We start from the raw sequence: 18,911 nt of genomic DNA on the forward strand, positions 1-18,911 counted from the left end.
AGGAATCCAGCTTACAAGGGATGTGAAGGACCTCTTCAAGGAGAACTACAAACCACTGCTCAATGAAATAAAAGAGGACACAAACAAATGGAAGAACATTCCATGCTCATGGATAGGAAGAATCAATATCGTGAAAATGGCCATACTGCCCAAGGTAATTTATAGATTCAGTGCCATCCCCATCAAGCTACCAATGACTTTCTTCACAGAACTGGAAAAAACTAAAGTTCATCATACTTACCTGGCAGGGGAGATACCATGATCACGAAGGTGGTTTTCCCAGGGCGAGGCTTATCCATTGCACTCCGGATGTGCTGATCCCTGCGATTTCCCCAAATGTGGGAAACTCGACTGCATAATTTGTGGTAGTGGGGGACTGCATTTGCGGGAAAAAAAAAAAAAAAAAACTAAAGTTCATATGGAACCAAAAAAGAGCCCGCATTGCCAAGACAATCCTAAACCAAAAGAACAAAGCTGGAGGCATCGTGCTACCTGACTTCAAACTATACTACAAGGCTACAGTAACAAAAACAGCATGGTACTGGTACCAAAACAGAGATATAGACCAATGGAACAGCACAGAGCCCTCAGAAATAATACCACACATCTACAACCATCTGATCTTTGACAAACCTGACAAAAACAAGAAATGGGGAAAGGATTCCCTATTTAATAAATGGTGCTGGGAAAACTGGTTAGCCATATGTAGAAAGCTGAAACTGGATCCCTCCCTTATACCTTATACAAAAATTAATTCAAGATAGATTAAAGACTTAAATGTTAGACCTAAAACCATAAAAACCCTAGAAGAAGACCTAGGCAATACCATTCAGGACATAGGCATGGGCAAGGACTTCATGTCTAAAACAGCAAAAGCAATGGCAACAAAAGCCAAAATTGACAAATGGGATCTAATTAAACTAAAGAGCTTCTGCACAACAAAAGAAACTACCATCAGCGTGAACAGGCAACCTACAGAATGGGAGAAAATTTTTGCAATCTACTCATCTGACAAAGGGCTAATATCCAGAATCTACAAAGAACTCAAACAAATTTACAAGAAAAAAACAAACCACCCCATCAAAAAGTGGGCAAAGGATATGAACAGACACTTCTCAAAAGAAGACATTTATGCAGCCAACAGACACATGAAAAAATGCTCATCATCACTGGCCATCAGAGAAATGCAAATCAAAACCACAATGAGATACCATCTCACACCAGTTAGAATGGCAACCATTACAAAGTCAGGAAACAATAGGTGCTGGAGAGGATGTGGAGAAATAGGAACACTTTTACACTGTTGGTGGGACTGTACATTGTGGAAGACAGTGTAGTGATTCCTCAAGGATCTAGAACTAGAAATACCACTTGACCCAGCTATCCCATTACTGGGTATATACCCAAAGGATTATAAATCATGCTTCTATAAAGACATACACATGTATATTTATTGCAGCACTATTCACAATAGCAAAGACTTAGAATCAACCCAAATGTCCATCAATGATAGACTGGATTAAGAAAATGTGGCACATATACACCATGGAATACTATGCACCTATGAAAAAGGATGAGTTCATGTCCTTTGTAGGGACACGGATGAAGCTGGAAACCATCATTCTCAGCAAACTATCACAAGGACAGAAAATCAAACACTGCATGTTCTCACTCATAGGTGGGAACTGAACAATGAGAACACTTGGACACAGGAAGGGGAACATGACACACCAGGGCCTGTCGTGGGGTGGAGGGAAGGGGGAGGGATAGCATTAGGAGATATACCTAATGTAAATGATGAGTTAATGGGTGTAGCACACCAACACAGCACATGTATACATATGTAACAAGCCTGTACATTGTGCACATGTACCCTAGACCTTAAAGTATAATTTAAAAAAAAAGATAATATAAAATTTTTAACACAAGTGTTGCCACCTTTTTACAGAGTACTGCCACATAATATCAATGCCCATGCTGCATTTTCATTCATGACTGTTTTGATCAAGTGACCTAAACTAAAGTCTCCTAATGGAAGTTTGAATGCAGTGTTTCTCAAATTAGGACATATTCAAGAGTTTACGGGTTCTTACGTGTGAGAAATACTTCCTATTATAAATAATCTGACAAACTGATTTACACATCAGTCTCTTACAAGTTTGGCTATGATGAATTGATCCTTTCTAGTTTAATCTCCTTGAGCACAGGGCCCAGTAGTTATTTGATCTGTAAAGCTGAGGATCAGATCTGTGGTGTCTGTATCAACAAATTGCCAATCAGTGAAGCAGCCAGCCAGATGGTCTCCTCCTGAAAAGCCCTACTCTCTTCTATGTGCCAGATGGATTGCAATTAGTTAATCAGACAGACTAATCTTAGGTTTGAAATAGAAGACTTTTCTGATCCTGAGTAAGTCCCTTAATCTCTGTTCTCAACTTTGCGGAATACAGGCAACAAACTACTACCTATCACATGGGGATTTGTGCTAATAATTTCAGGCTTTCTGCCATGCTGAGCTGGTCTGGCCCTGCTCCTGATACAGTGCTCTAAGGAGTTTGCAATTTGCCAAGAGACCAATTCAGTGAGATGAGAGAGGCATAAGAAAGAATGTTTTGGAAAAGTCGTCCCTGAGGTCTGAGGTTTAGTAGGGGTGGAACTGTGAAAATCTTCAGGTGATGCTAGAACAACTGAACATCCACATGCAAAAAAATTAATCTAGATACAGACTTTACACTCCTACCAAAAATTAACTCAATAGGGATCATAGACCTCAATGTAAAATGCAAAACTATAAAACTCCCAGAAGATAACATAGGAGAAAACCTACATGACCTCGGGTATGACAATGACTCTTTAAAAACAACACCAAAGTCATGATCCATGAAACAAATAATTGCTAAATTGGACTTCTTCAAAATTTAAAACTTCTGCTCGGTGAAAGACACTATCAACAGAATAAGCCAGGCATAGTGGCTCACGCCTGTAATCCTAGCACTTTGGGAGGCCACGGTGAGAGGATTATTTGAGGCCAGGAGTTCAGGACCAGCCTGCGCAACATAATGAGACCCCATCTCTATTACAATAATTAAAAAATATATAAGAATGACAAAACAAGCCACAAAGAGAAAATATTTGCAAAAGCCACATCTGATAAAGGATTGTTATCTAAAATATAAAAAGAATTCACAAAGTGCAACAATAAAGAAACAAACGACCAAATTAAAAAATGGACCAAAGACTTTGACACCCACCAAGGAAAATATACAGATGGCAAACAAGTATACAAAAAGATGCTCCACATATGTCATCAGGGAAATGCAAATTAAAACAACAGAGATACCACTACACATCTATTTGAATGGTCAAACTCTTGAACACTGAAAATATAAAATGCTAGCAAGGATGTGGAACAACAGGAACTCTTGTTCATTGCTGGTGGGAATGCAAAATGGTACAACCACTTTGGAAGACACTTTGGCAGTTTCTTACAAAACTAAACATACTCTTACCATATGATCCAGCAATCACACTCCATGATATCTACCCAAAGGAGCTGAAAACTTATGTCCACACAAAAACTTATGCACAGATGTTTATAGCAGCTTGATTTATAACTGCCAAAACTTAGAAGCCACCAAGATGTCCTTCAGTAGGTGAATGAATAAATAAGTTGTGGCATATCCAGACAATGGAATGTTATTCAGCACTAAAAAGAAATGAAATATTAAGCCACGAAAAGACATAGAGGAACCTTAAATGCATATTAACAAGTGAAAGAAGCCAATTTGAAAAGGCTATATGCTGTATGATTCCAACTATACGATATTCTGGAACAGGCAAAACTTGAAGAGAGTAAAAAGATCAGTGGTTGCTAGGGTTTGGAGGGAAGAAGGAATAATAGGTGGGAACACAGAGGATCTTTAGGACAGTAAAAATACTCTGTATGATACTATTGTATCATAATTTACAAAGTATATATAATTATACACTTGTCCAAACCACTAGAATGTACAACACTGTAAGTGAGCCCTAATGTAAACTATGCACTTTGGATGGTAGTGATGTGTCAATGTAGGTTTATCACTTGTAACAGATACCACTCTGGTGGGGGATGTTGATAGTAAGGGAGGCTGTGCATGTGTGGAGGCAGGGGATATATGGAAAATCTGTACTGTCCTCTTAATTTTGCTATGAACCTAAAACTGCTCTTTAAAAAATCTTAGCCGGGCACGGTGGCTCATGCCTGTAATCCCAACACTTTGGGAGGCTGAGGCGGGTTGATTGCTTGAGGTGAGGATTTCAAGACCAACCTGGCCAACATGGTGAAACCCCCTCTACTAAAAATACAAAAATTAGCTGTGTGTGGTGATGCACATCTGTAATCCCAGCTACTCAGGAGGCTGAGGCAAGAGAATCGCTTGAACCTGGGAGGCAGAGGTTGCAGTGAGCCAAGATCATGCCACTGCACTCCCGCCTGGGTGACAAGACCTTTGGCCTTGAATAACCACAAGTGGTAGTCATGCAGATTGGCCATGGCCCTTGGATGAGCCCCAATATTGTGCTGGTCTTCAGGGCTTCAGATGCAACTCAGCACAGTTCTAACTGTGGTGACTACAGGAGTACCTGTGTCACCCACCTCTAACACTGGGCAGGCCAGTACAGAGAAAGACTCCTGACTGAAGGAAAGGGAAGGCAGAGAGCAAGACACACTGCCTGGTAACCTAGGGAATTCTCCTAATTATCTGCCCAAGTCCATCAAGACTGTGTATGTAGGAGTAAAGTCTTTCCAAAAGTTTCTCTGGCAAACTGCATCTGAGAGACTTCTGTGACTCCAGATCAGAATAGCAGTAAGCATGCTTTTGGATGCAAGTAATAGAAAATAACCAAGGGAGCTCCTTAGGGATGTAACTGAAAGTGCAGAGGTAGATCAGGCTTCAGGTGTTGATCCAGCGGCTCAGCGCTGTCCTCAAGACCAGTTTCTGCCACTCTGCCCTGCCACATGCAGCACTGGCTCCACCGTCAGGCTGGCTCTGCTTCTGGGTGCAGGATGGTGGCCAGAAACCTGCAGGCCATATGCTCTATCATTTGGGGATGCTTCTGCTCAGCATCCCAAGCCAGAATTCCAAGATTTATCCTGAAGAGAGTCTTCCTTGACATCTCTCTTCTCTCACATTCAACATCCAGTCTGTTAGAAAGTTGTTGGCTCCACCTTCACAATACATCCAGCATCACCACCTCTCACCATCTTTGGCTGCTACTAGCCTATTGCCAGCTACCAATGTCTCCCACCCGGCTTAGTGGGTCACCTCCTAAACAGTCTCCCTGCTTCCACTCCTGTTCCCCTTACAGAAGCCTGAGTAGTACTTCAAAAATGTAAGCCAGATAAAGATTGGAAGCGATAGACACTGGGGACCCCATTAGTGAGGAGGGTGGGGGGTGGTGAGGTTGAAAAATTGTCTATTGGGTACAATGTTCACTAGGTGACAGTTTCACTAGAAGCCAGACCACAATATTATACAATATATCCATGTAACAAACCTGTACAGGTACGCTCTGAATCTTAAAAAAAAAAAAAAAGTCGGTCAGAGCATATTACTGCTCAAACCCTCCAGTGGCTCCCCATCTCACTCAGAGGAAAAGCCAATGACCTTGCAATGGCCACCAAGGGCATGATCTGGCTCCCTTGTAACCTTTCTGAATTTAGGTCGGCCACCCTCTCCCTCTCTCACTCCAATTCAACCATCTTGGCCTCTAAATTGTTCCTGGGAAACACACCAGGTGTGTTCACCTTCCGACTGGGAACTTTATACTAGTTGTCTGCTTTGCATGAGACACTTTTCTAAAGAGCCGCACTGCTCACTTTTCAGTCACTTTTTCAGTGAGGCCTACCTAGAACACTCCATTTAAAATTGCAACCCGGCCCAGGGTAGTGGCTCACATCTGTAATCCCAGTACTTTGGGAGGCTGAGAAGGATCACTGGAGGCCAGGAGTTCCAGACCAGCCTTGGCAACAAAGGAAGACCTCATCTTTGCAAAAAGAAATTAAAAAATAAAACAACTGTGACGCCTGCAGTCCCCTACACTCACATCTTCTATCTTGCTTATTTTTTCCCCATAGTACTGCTTACCTAGTATGTTTATGGATTTAACCCACTATTTTTCCCAGCTAGAATGCAGGGATTTTTGTCTGTTTTATTGACATTTCCCTAGACTCTACAACAGTATTTTGTTCATAGCAGATACTCAAGAAGTTTGTCAAATGAATGAATGAGACTGGCTCAGGACACCCACTCTATTTCTGTATGCTTAGGAAGGAAATGCCTAAATCCTAAATGCTGGGAGTATTTCCAAAGTAAGACTAAGCTTGATGTGTCCAGAGCTTGGAATTTGGATTCTGCTCAAGAAAAAAAACTGGTAAGAATCAACAGATAATCCAGGAGGTTAATAGTACCTGTGGTGCTTAGTTAATGTGATCAGTCTCGGATCACACAAGATACCACAGGTATCCAAGATACCAAGATATCTTAGATACCTTGGATACCACAGGCCTACAAATCAAAATCTCTAGAAATAGGAGTCATAAGTCTGCTTTTCTTCCTTTTTTTTTTTTTTTTTTGAGACGGAGCCTCGCTCTGTGGCCCAGGCTGGAGTGCAGTGGCCGGATCTCAGCTCACTGCAAGCTCCGCCTCCCGGGTTCACGCCATTCTCCTGCCTCAGCCCCCTCCCCGCCCCCGCCCCCCGCCCCGAGTAGCTGGGACTACAGGCGCCTGCCACCTCGCCCGGCTAGTTTTTTGTATTTGGGATGGTCTTGATCTCCTGACCTCGTGATCCGCCCGTCTCAGCCTCCCAAAGTGCTGGGATTACAGGCTTGAGCCACCGCGCCCGGCCTTCTTCCTTTTTTATAACCAGCAGCTCCCAGGTGGTTCTTCTAGTCACTAAAACTGAAAACAGTCCCGGACTATATGCAAAGCCTTGGCAGGAGTGACACAGATGTGCTGTGAGAGATAACTGGAGCATGATTAAGAGAACTGAGATAAAATAAATGGTACTAGCACATCAGAAGAGGCCAGGAGCTGTGGCTTATGCTTGTAATCCCAGCACTTAGGAAGACAGAGGAGAGAGGATTTCTTGAGCCCAGGAGTTTGAGACCAGCCTGGGCAACATAGTGAGGCCCCATTCTCCACAAAAAGAAAAAAAAAAAGTTTGCACATCAGAAAAAAAAAGGATGTAGATACAGAAAAAGGAAGATCTTGGATTTAGGAAAAGGAAATCCAAAGACCAACATTTGAGGAGTGATTTTTTTCTTTCTTTCTTTTTTTTTTTTTTTGAGACAAAGTTTCACTCTTATTGCCCAGGCTAGAGTACAGTGGCACAATCTTGGCTCACTGCAACCTCTGCCTCCCGGGTTCAAGTGATTCTCCTGTCTCAGCCTCCCAAGTGGCTGGGATTAAAGGTGCCTGCCACCACTCCTGGCTAATTTTCTGTATTTTTAGTAGAGACAGGGTTTCATCATGTTGGCCAGCTGGTCTTGAACTCCTGATCTCAAGCAATCTTGAGATCCCAAAGTGCTGGGATTCCAGGCGTGAGCCACCGCGCCCGGCTGTGGAGTGTTTTTCCACTCCTGTCTGAGGAAAAAAAAAAAAGACTTAGATCTAGAGATTACAAATAATTTGGTCACGAGTCAGGGTTAGAAGGTAATTTGTCAAGCTCCACAATGTGAACTAGTTCTCAAAACCATCTGTGTTAGTTTGCTAAGGCTGATGTAACAAAATACCATAAGCTGGGTGGCTTAAACAATTTATTGTCTTACAGTTCCGGAAGCCAGAAGACTGAGCTGAAGGTGGCAGCAGGACTGGTTCCTGCTGAGGCCTGTAAGGAAGAATCTGCCCCATAATACCTCTCCCCTAGATTCCAGTGCTTTGCTGCTGTCTTTGCCATTCCTTGGCTTATGGACACATCATCCCAGTCTTTGTCTTCATCTTCCCATGGTGTTCTCCCTCTGCATGTGTCTGTGTCCAGATTTTCCCTTTTTACAAAGATACCAGTCATATTGGATTAGGGGCCCACCCTACTCCACTATGGCCTCATTTTAACTACAGTTGACCCTTGAACAACACAGGTTTGAACTACATGGGCTCCACTTATACACAGATTTCTTTTGTTTTGTTTTGTTTGTTTGTTCGTTTGTTTGTTTTTGAGACGGAGTCTCACTCTGTCACCCAGGCTGGAGTGCAACGGCACAGTCTTGGCTCACTGCAACCTCTGCCTTCCAGGTTCAAGCGATTCTCCTTCCTCAACCTCCCAAGTAGCTGGGACTATAGGTGCGTGCCACCACACCCAGCTAATTTCTGTATTTTTAGTTGAGACAGGGTTTCACTATGTTGGCCAGGCTGGTCTCAATCTCCTGCCCTCATGATCCACCCGCCTCAGCCTCCCAAAGTGCTGGGATTACAGCCAGTGAGCCACTGGGCCTGGTCAGATTTTTTTTTTCCAACAAATACATTGGAAAATTTTTTGGAAATTTGTGACAAGTGTATGTATAAAATATATGTAGATACTAGTCTATTTTATCACTACCATAAAATATACACAAATTATAAAAAGCTAAAATGTATTAAAACTTACACAAACACAGATTGTATGGGGAGCCATTCAAAGTTGAGAGAAATGTAAACAAATGTAAAGATGCAGTATTAAATCATAACTGCATAAAATTAATTGCAGTAATATTGTACTACTGTAATAATTTCATAGCCACTTCCTGTTATTATGGCGGCAAGCTCAAGTGTTGCGAGTATCCACTTAAAATGCCGTGTGATGCTCATCATCTCTGCATGAGCAGTTCATCTCTCCAATAAATTGCATATTGCAGTAAGAAGTGATCTCTGTCAGTTCTCACATATTTTTCAACGTGTTTAGTGCAATACTATAAACCTTGAATAACACCATGGGACCCATGCGAAGTGCCACCAGTGATGTTCGAAGTGCTCCCGAGAAGCAGAGGAAAGTCATGAGTTTACAACAAAAAGCTGAATTGCTTGATATGCACTATAGATTGAGGTCTGCAGTTGCTGTTGCTGCCAATTCAGACACGCAATTCACCTCGTAGACAGGTGATGCAAACTTACAGTATCAATAAATACAGTACAGTACTATAAATGTATTTTCCTTATTATTTTCTTAACACTTTTCCTAACTTTATTGTAAGATCATTGTATGTAATACATACAATATACAAAATATGTGTTAATCAACTGTTTCTGTTATTATCTGATAAGGCTGTAGTTCCACAGTAGGCTATTTGTAGCTAAGTTTTTGGGGAGTAGAAGTTATACATGCATTTTTAACTATGCAGGTTGGCATGTCTAACGCCAACACTGTTCAAGGGTCAGCTGTAATTATATCTGCTACAAGTCTATTTCCAAATAAGGTCACGTTCTGAGGTACTAGGGGTTAGGATGTTAACATATGAATTTGGAAGGGACACAGTTCAACCCATAACACTAGCCATTTCTCTTTTGTGATTTTGTGATCACCAAAGAACTTTTTGGTTACTAGCATGATTCCCCGGGTACCCAGGACTTAGCCATGGGGGTCCTGGAGAACAATCATGGAGCTTTTTGGTCACCAGAGACAAATGTCTCCATCATAAACTGGAATTCTGTTCGCTCATGAGTCTTCAGCAAGTCTGGCTAGATGAAACCATCCCTGAGGGTCTGGTCATTCTGATCACATTGACGACATGAGTTTTGGGGACTACAAAACTGTGATGACTCCCCCATTAGGGCACATTTGCAGAATTGGTTGTCTTCTCTCTATGATATTATTGGGTCATCTCTGTAACTGCAGGAGGGAGCTCCACCTTAGAAGATTCAGAAAAACAGCTAGAGGAGCCAAGAAACGTGCTTAAGTGCACATCTCTCACCAGCCCTGCTTCCCAGCCATCTCCACATCAAACCTAAGGGTCCAGGGCTGACATCCTGAAAAATGAAAGAATTCATAGTGTGTGCCCTCATTAAAAAGGGATATAGGTACCTGAGTTGTAGGTAGGGATTCCCAGACATTTTGCAGCAGATAATCTACCCTCTCTCTGGCCCCTTCTTTCCTGAATGACAGGTATTTTGAAAAGGGGTAAATTCCCGAGAGCTATCCCTACAGACCAGGGTAAATAAAGCTATCAACTCAGGAAAATACTCACCTGATTTGACTATGCTTTCTGGCAGGATAGCCCCCAGTATCTTTTGATCTGGGAGCCTCCACCAAGGAGGAGGAAGATCTTGATTTCAACTTAAACAAATATTCTTGCTTGCCGTATCCTTCTCTGGCTCCATCAGATATCTTTCAAGTCCCATGTCCTTGCAGAGAAAACAGAGCTAAGTAAGAACTTAAGTGGAGGTTCTTAAAAGCCTTAGACATTGTCATAAACTAGGAAGTGTTTTCTTAGATTAGCGTGGACATTTAATCAATCAATCTCCTTGTTTTGTCTTTAGAAAAGGATATAATCAAATGGCCTTAAAATGGCTCAGTTATGGTCAGTTACATATGTAATGTGAACTTCATAGGCAATTAGCACTGACTCTAAGCTTGAGGGCTTTAGGCCCAGGCCCAGTATCTGGAAAACTCAAACTATAAAAGCTTGAGTGCAATGAGATTTCCAAAGCCTAGGGTTGACCCAGAAATCTAATCCGACAGAATTTTAATACAGCAGAAGCTCTCTTAATGGAACACTACCTAAACAATTCAGTGCATTAACAGACACTCTCTATCCCTCTCTGACACTGATGCCAGTGTGCACTGAACACTACACTACTCTTTAACACAGCATTTTTCAAATCACAGGTCTTCATACCAATTTACTAGGTGAAATAAATTCATTGGATCATGACCAGCATTTTTCAAATGAAACAGCACAGATCAGTTGAGTTGTACGTTTACAGTTAGTGATTTGTCTGAAACTTCTTCATGCCTGTTACATAAAAGAATGAAATATGAGTACAAAAAAACCCACCATGAAACAAACAAAAAAAAAACAAATTATGAAAAGCAAGTTCAATATTTTGAAAAGACTAAAGGCAGTTTACCAAAAAAAAAAACAAACAAACAAACAAAAAAACACCAGTAAAAATTGTTGTCAAATTAGTTATGGGCTAGAAAACTTAAAGATTAGGAAAAGAAATTGTAAAGCCTAAAAGACTCCACACTGATATTGTTTTTTAAGTGTCTAAGCTCACTCCTCTCTATAGAAAAACAAAGGCTGGAAACCATAAACCCAGTGTATCACGGGTAGGGTTAATGCAAGAATAACAATGAGTAATTTCAATCAGAGGATTCCAACACTGAGCCCAACATCTAATCATTGAGGAATGAATGTACAATTATATGCTTTAAGTAAAAATAAAAAGTTTAGGGTTTGTGTATTTTATAAATTTCAATCTTACTTGATAAAATGATTGATATATTTTTAAAATTTGGTCAGTTCTTGGAATATGATGGAATAGGATTTAAATGTTATAAACTCATTGCATTTCTCAATGATGGAAAGAATCATGAAGCATACCCTTAATGTAGCAGAGAAAGTTATCGGATAGACAGTATATATGACACCATGATGAGGACAAAGTACAGAAAGAAACAATAGCCTCACGTGGGGAAAGACTACCCACTTACAAGCTAAAGATTCATAATCAGTCCAGATAACTGGTTGTCTCTGAAGTTCTGTTCTGCTCCCTCCTCTTTGCTGTCTCCCTGCCCCACTAGAACTGGCTTCTTCTTTTTGTCCCACTAGCTGCTGTAAGTCTGTCTACCTGGACCTACTGAAGCCCTTGAGACAATTTTCTACTTATCACTGTTTATATATGAGTGTGCATCAACTAGACCCTAAGCTTCTGAAAGATAAGGACCAAGTCTTATTTCTTGTTTCCAGCATCAACACAGGGCCTGGCATTTAGTAAATTTTTGTTGAATGAATGACTCTATGCACAGATAAATTGAAGTGTCCTAATTTTCAGTAAAAGTGGAAGGTAACTCTAGTTGAGTGAATTATAACTTTGTAAATTGTTGTGTGCATGTTTTTTAATGTTATAGTAATACAAGCAGAAGATCACTGGTACACCCTAAAGCCTTGGAAGAAAAAATCAATCAATCAATCAGTCAATCACAGGAGGCCAGCACGGTGGCTCATGTCTGTCATCCCAGAGCTTTGGGAGGCTAAGGCAGTCCTGATTGCTTGAGACCAGGAGTTCAAGGCCAGCCTGGGCAAGACCCCATCTCTACCAAAAACGTAAAATAATAGCTGGGTGTGGTGATGCATGCCTGTAATCCCAGCTACTTGGAAAGCTGAGGCAGGAGGATCGTTTGAGCCCAGAGGTTCAAGGCTTCAGTGAGCTATGATTGCACCACTGTACTCTAGCCTGCACAGAGCAAGTCCCTGTCTCAAAAAAAAAAAAAAATCACTGAAAAGGTGAAAGTTCACTAAGCTAGTTGAAATAATCATTAAGATCATTTGCCTCACTTTGCCTTGGCTCTGAATTTAGCACAAGACCCTTCTACAATTTTGATTCCCTGCCTGGAATCTTGACACTTCAAAGGAAGTCCCCTAGATAGGAAAGAAATATTCTGGTCCCTGAAAAGGAAATATCTCTACATTTCAAACTGACAAATTGATTTTCTGGCACAAATCAGTAAAGGGTGGCTGCTCTGGGGAAAAAATGAAGGAAAACTTAGAGGACAGCTATTGTTTTGTTCTCACGATTTTTTTTTTTTCCTCCAAGGTCATCACATCTCTAAATATCCAAAATGTGATCATTTTTATTGGCTAAATTATATGGATAATTGAAGTACTTTTCCTGAGCAACTCAGAAACACATATTGACCATAGAAAAGCTGGAAAGGACTAAAAAGTATAAAACAGGAGAGGGAAAAAATCACTCATACTCCTCCTACACTAAGACATCAGCTATAAAATCTGGCATGTTTACCTCCAGTTTTGTTTTGCAGTTTTCTTTACATAGTTGAGATTACTCTACATGATACATTTTTATGGTTCTAAACTCACAAAGTTGACTTCATATCTCAAGTTTTATTCTACTCATCCTGCCCTGTGAAGTTTTTCTTTTCCATACCTTCAAATTTTCTAGAAAAGTCTCTTTCTAGGTATCACTGAAGTTTTATTTATCACTCAGTCAACAAACATTTATTGAATACAAGCTGTGTGCAATGCACTAAGTTGGTGCCTTTAAGTATACATAGAAATAAAAGTGACTGTTGAAAGAACTTAAAATGTAGGCTGAAGAAACAAGCTATCTGTACACAAAGAAAACATACTGTCAAGCAATCCCCTGTTTAATGAGTTAGGATGCAAAGTAAAGGGGGTGGACGCGGGTAGATACCAAGGTCAGCTTAGGAGAAAGGAGGCTCTTGGCTCTGACAGATAAGACTAGATAAACTCCACAATAATTATTTCATTTAATCAATTCTCCAGGCAACCTTGTGAGGTGGCTATTATTATCATTATCCCCAATTTACAGCAGTGGAAACTGTGGTGTAGGGATGTTAAGTAACTTGCCCCAAGTCACAGAGCTATTAATAATTGGTGGTGGAGCCAAAGCCCATCTCCAGAGTTGGGCTCTTAACACTGCCTTCCAGATGTCCAAAGGCCTAGGGGAGACTGGACAGTCACAGTAAGAGGAATCTGCCAATCAACTGTTAATAGAAACAAAAGTATGAGTTTTTTTTATTATTTTGAGACAGGCTCTCACTCTGCTGCCCAGGCTGGAGTGCAAGGGACAACATCTCACTGCAGCCTCGACCTCCAGAGCTCAAGCGATCCTCCCACTTCAGCTTCCAGAGTAGCTGGGACCACAGGCGCGCGCCACCAAGTCCAGCTAATTTTTAAATTATTTTTTGTAGAGACGGGGTTTCTCCATGTTGCCCAGGCTGGTCTCCAACTCCTTGGCTCAAGTGATCCACCCGCCTCGGCCTCCCAAAGCGCTGGGATTACAGGCGTGAGCTACTGCACCAAACTCTCGTGCATTCTTTAAGATGCTCAGCACTTGTTCTACTGAAAGACAGGGCTTCCCTGGGAGCCACTTGCTCCACTGAACTTCGACAAGCTGCCCCCTATCTTTCAGATAGGCATAACCCTTCACCCCACCACTCGCTGGAGGTTTGGGGAGAGGGCTTCCTGAACCGGGGACCTTTACCCTTAACGGGCGCTCGCTCGCGTTCACACCCCTTCCACCCTGGGAGAAGTGAGCTCCCTCCCCTTCCTCTGTAAGTTTCTAACTTGGGGCCCACAGAAATGAAGACCTTGTTTTCAGACCCGGAGCCCCTGGAGGGGGTGGCTGAAGAGTCTGATGAGTCACACTGAACCCCGCCTTCTGGGTCTAAGCTCAGAACCGGGACGCACTCTGGGCCTCTGCTGTCTACAGAAAGCGCGGCCCAGCCACGCTCCGAAGTCCCGAACCCACGTGTGAGAGGCTCCCGCCTCTCTCTCCCGCGGGGCCAGGGCTCGGCTGCTCCTCCGCCGTGGGGTCCCCTTGGACTTCCGCTGCCGGCCCTGGGTGCCTCCGGCTGCGCAGTAAGAAGCTGAGGTTCACGCTGCCCTTCGACGTTAGAAACTGCCGGTGGCCTAGACCAGCGACTTCCCAGGGCCCGGCCCGGCCTACTCCCCTCCCGCGCCCTCTCTCCTCCCGCACCCAGGCCTTCGCCTCCTCCCGGCTCCGTCCCAATCTCCCGCTCTCTCAACCCCCGCCTCGCCCCTCCTCCTGTCCCCTTTTCTTTCGCTTCCTCCTCCCTTTCTCTCCCTCTTCTCCCCTTCCCTCTCTCGTCCTCCTTCTCCCCGTCTCTTCCCTCTCCCTCTGTCTCTTCTCGTCCTCTCCCCTCAGGGAAGGGGGACACCGGTAGAGGTGAAGGCTCCTCTCCTCCCCTTCCCCGGAGCTGGAAGCTGTGGAACTCGGATCCCCGCAGCGCTACCCGCCAGTGTCCTGGCACTTCTGGACCCAGGATCTGCAAAGCCTCTGCCTAGCCCGTTAAAGGCTCCCACAGGGGCTCGGAGGAGGCCCTTTCCGCTCGTGAGCTTTTCATATGAGTGGCTCCTCCTGTAGGACAGGGAAGTAAGAGGCAAGATTGCAACTCCTTAGAGAAAACGTTTGGACGCAGATGGTATTTGAGGCCCGAGGCACGGTGGAGACTGGAAAAGATTGTAGGTGAAGGAGCAAAAGGCCCAGGTCAGCCCCAGCTCGCCTGTGTCCTGGACTCTTCAAGGGGATCTGACGTCGCTGTGTGCCTTCCAAGCCCTGGAGGTCCAATCTGAGCGCTTTCCCCTGGTGACCTTTGATGCTTCACTACAGAACAGCAATCAGTATTTTACTTTGCAGGGAGAGATTACAACCCGCCCCCCCACCCCCACCCCACCAAATCACAGAAATTTCCAGCTAACATTGTGATTTGGCCCAAAAGCTAAATAATGTGTTCAAGAAAAAATCCGTTGGAGGTACCAGCAGAGCAGCAGATCTAGAAGAAAGAGTTTAGATCTAGACATTGCCTCTGGCTAGCTTAGGGCCTTAAGCAAGAAAATGGAGTAATGATCCCTACAGTTCCCGTTGTTTTGAGGAGAAACTGAGATAATGCATGTGATAATCTAAACTATAAAATGTCATACAAATGTAAGCTATTGTATCTTCAGAGATGTATGGCCAGCCAAAGAAGAAAAATAGTTTAACCCTGACTTTCAATAAGACCACAGTGAACCATGTTTCCCAATGCTGTTTTAGCAATACCCTAGGGAAGATCCCAGGGGCCTATGGGACTGCCACAAAATTCTTACAAAATTGCCTTAACCAGGACACTTTAATTTCACCATCATTAAAAAATAACTTGCCATTGAGTACATCTGGGAACAGATGTCAGAAAATCAAAGATTGGGTGTCAAAATAGTGAAATGGTAGATGAAGATTTAGGAAGCATTCAGTTAGACCAAATAAAACAAGTTCTTTGCTCCTGTTTTACTCCAGAATTCCTCATAGTATGCATATTGTGACTCAAAAGAGCCATCGGATCAGCATTTCAGGACTAATCTGCCAAGAAATGCATATGAACACCAGCCTATCCTCACAGGCAAGTTGGACTAATCTCTTACTCTGGATTTCTACACTCCCTACCCGAGGATCTGACACTGTGACTTCAGTTTCTTCATAGGTAGCCAAATGCTTGCAAAGAATTGACCCTCCTAGATTCATTCATCAAATTTTCTTGAGTGTTTTTGTGCCGGGCACAGGGCTATAGACACACAAGCACATAAAACAAGTAATACTCCAGCCCTAGTGTCACTGGAGGAAACAAACACAGTGACCATGACAATATAATTAGCCATTCACCATGAGCAGCTGGCAGTTGGCCTCACATAGGGGTCTGGTCTCAAACTCAAGTGCTTCCAGAAACCAGACACAAAGGTGAGGAGCAGGGGCTGTGGGGAACTGGGGAAGGTAGGCCTGGTCTGAAGGGGGAGCCCCATGAAGCATGCACCCATCGTTGGGGTGCCTAGCCAAGTTACCACATTGCCCACTTTTTCAAGAGAAGCCAGCAATCTGAATTCTTGTGTGAAATCACCTAACTTTTAAATGTCACCTGCTTCAAACTTTTAGAAGAGGACCATCAGAACACATTCTGTGAGCTGCCAGTTTATAACTTCTACCCTCCCTGTGTCACCAAAACTGATTCAAAAATAGGACAAGAACCCAAAAAGAATGAGAAATACCCTTCTATAGTGGCTATCACTAAAGGAGGCATAAATGCCAAGTAAATAATTTCTAAGCTTCATAATTATCCAAAAACATTTATTATGGGTTTAATATGTGCTGACATCTCTATGAATGGGTCTTACTGTTTCAATTATAGTAACATGTGACTAAGTCATCAGACTGCTGTACCCCAGGTTATCCACAAAAAACAAAAGCAAAAAACTTGGCTCCACCTGAGTAGCAAAACATTCTAAATTTTCCAAAGCAAATGAATAGGAATGGTGAGAAGAACCTATTAATACATGTTTGCTGAAGCTAAAATACTGTTTTATGATCCCATCCCTTTGGGTTCTCAGAAGAATTGAGTTTTAGGGAGGAAGCCTGGGGTGCACACATATTATATTTACATCTGCCAATCTGTTTTTTTAAATTGCTGCCCAATACGCTTTGTATTTGTTTTGCCAAACATGTCACTAAATTATAGTTTGGTTTTGTTTTTTAAGGGATTGAAAGTAAAGTTGCTGAAGGCATGCCAGAGAGGGACCCAAATACTATCCAAGCAGCTTGACTAGCAACGTGGCTCAGATTATATCAAGGAGGAAAAAATAGGGAATTGATTTGTTTGCTTAAGACTGAAAATTAAATTATTTTAATTTTCATGTTGTTGAGGGCTGGTGCTGAATTTTTAGGGAAAGGAAGGAGAGGGAAAAAAGCCCTAATACAGCCCCTACTCATGCAAGCTATGAAAAGTACTAGTATCCTAGTTTCACAGACAGAGGGTGTAAAATACGTATGAGACTTAGCCTCATCGTTGTCTCTCAGCAGATAACCTGGCCTGCTTCACTGAGAAAATTAATTTTAAATCCCATAGCTTTCTGGCTTTCACTGTAAACTCACCTACACTGTAGCCATTCTCCCTCTAGTCTTAGCATAACGGTGTCCTTCCTTCTAAGATCATCCTCAGCAAGTCTGTCTCAGTGGTTCTCAGCCCCAACTCTCTGATATCTTCACCTGGGGACATTTTTAGAAAACACTAATGATGCCTGGGTCCCACCCCCAGGGATCTGAATTGAATTGGGTGGGATTCCCAGGTGCTTCTAATGTGCATCCCAGAGCCTTTCATTGCCTCTCCCCTTTGGAATCTCCTCTCTGGCTTCTCCTGACCAGCAAGTAAACATGCTTCCTACTATCCCATATTCATATCTCATCCTCTGCTACTCTTTCATGTCTAATCTCTTATAAAAGTAGTGCCTTCCCTGCCCCAAACCACATCTCCTGTTCACCATCCAGCTTCTGCCCTCACCTTTCCACAGAAAAACTCCTAGTATAAGGTCACCAGTCTTCTCTTTGGCCAAACCCTCAACGGTTGACTTTCAGAATTTTTCTGAATTATCCGACACTGCTTACCAAACCCTCCATTTCTGAAACATCCTCCCTTAGAGTCTGTGTGTCTTCTATGTCTCTGACTTCCCTTTCTCAGTCTCCTTAGTCACCTCTTTCTCCTTCCTTGCTTTATTAAAAGTTTACATCTTGGTGACTATAGTTTTTCAAAATGGATAAGAAAAGAATTCAAAAGCACAAGCATAAAGACAAGACACAGGCCGGGCACGGTGGTTCACGCCTATAATCCCAGCACTTTGGGAGGCTGAGGCAGGCGGATCACCTGAGGTCAGCAGTTCAAGATCAGCCTGGCCAACATGTGAAACCCTACTAAAAACATGTGAAACTCTACTAAAAATACAAAAATCAGCTGGGCGTGGTGGTGCACGCCTGTAATCTCAGCTACTCGGGAGGCTGAGGCAGGAGAATCACTTGAACCCAGGAGGCAGAGGTTGCAGTGAGCCGAGATCATGCCACTGCACTCCAGCCTGGGTGACAAGAGCGAAACTCCATCTAAAAAAAAAAAAAGGCCAGCATGTTGGCTCACGCCTGTAATCCCAGCACTTTGGGAGGCCGAGGCAGGTGGATCACCTGAGGTCGGGGATTTGAGACCAGCCTAACCAACATGGAGAAACCCCGTCTCTACTAAAAATACAAAATTAGCCGGGCGTGGTGGCACATGCCTGTAATCCCAGCTACTTGGGAGGCTGAGGCAGGAGAATTGCTTGAACCTGGGAGGCAGAGGTTGCAGTGAGCCGAGACCCCAAGACCATGCCACTGCACTCCAGCCTGGGC

At 43.0% G+C, this 18,911-nt stretch overlaps 1 non-coding gene across 1 annotated transcript; it reads left to right on the top strand.

The window, feature by feature from the left end:
• The first annotated feature begins 233 nt into the window (after positions 1-233).
• On the top strand, positions 234-390 carry LOC111522192. Its single transcript, XR_002725188.1, has one exon. It is a non-coding gene; the product is annotated as a U1 spliceosomal RNA (small nuclear RNA).
• Positions 391-18,911: the final 18,521 nt, after the last annotated feature.

Source organism: Piliocolobus tephrosceles, chromosome 11 (assembly GCF_002776525.5).
Source record: "Piliocolobus tephrosceles isolate RC106 chromosome 11, ASM277652v3, whole genome shotgun sequence".
Taxonomy (NCBI): domain Eukaryota; kingdom Metazoa; phylum Chordata; class Mammalia; order Primates; family Cercopithecidae; genus Piliocolobus; species Piliocolobus tephrosceles.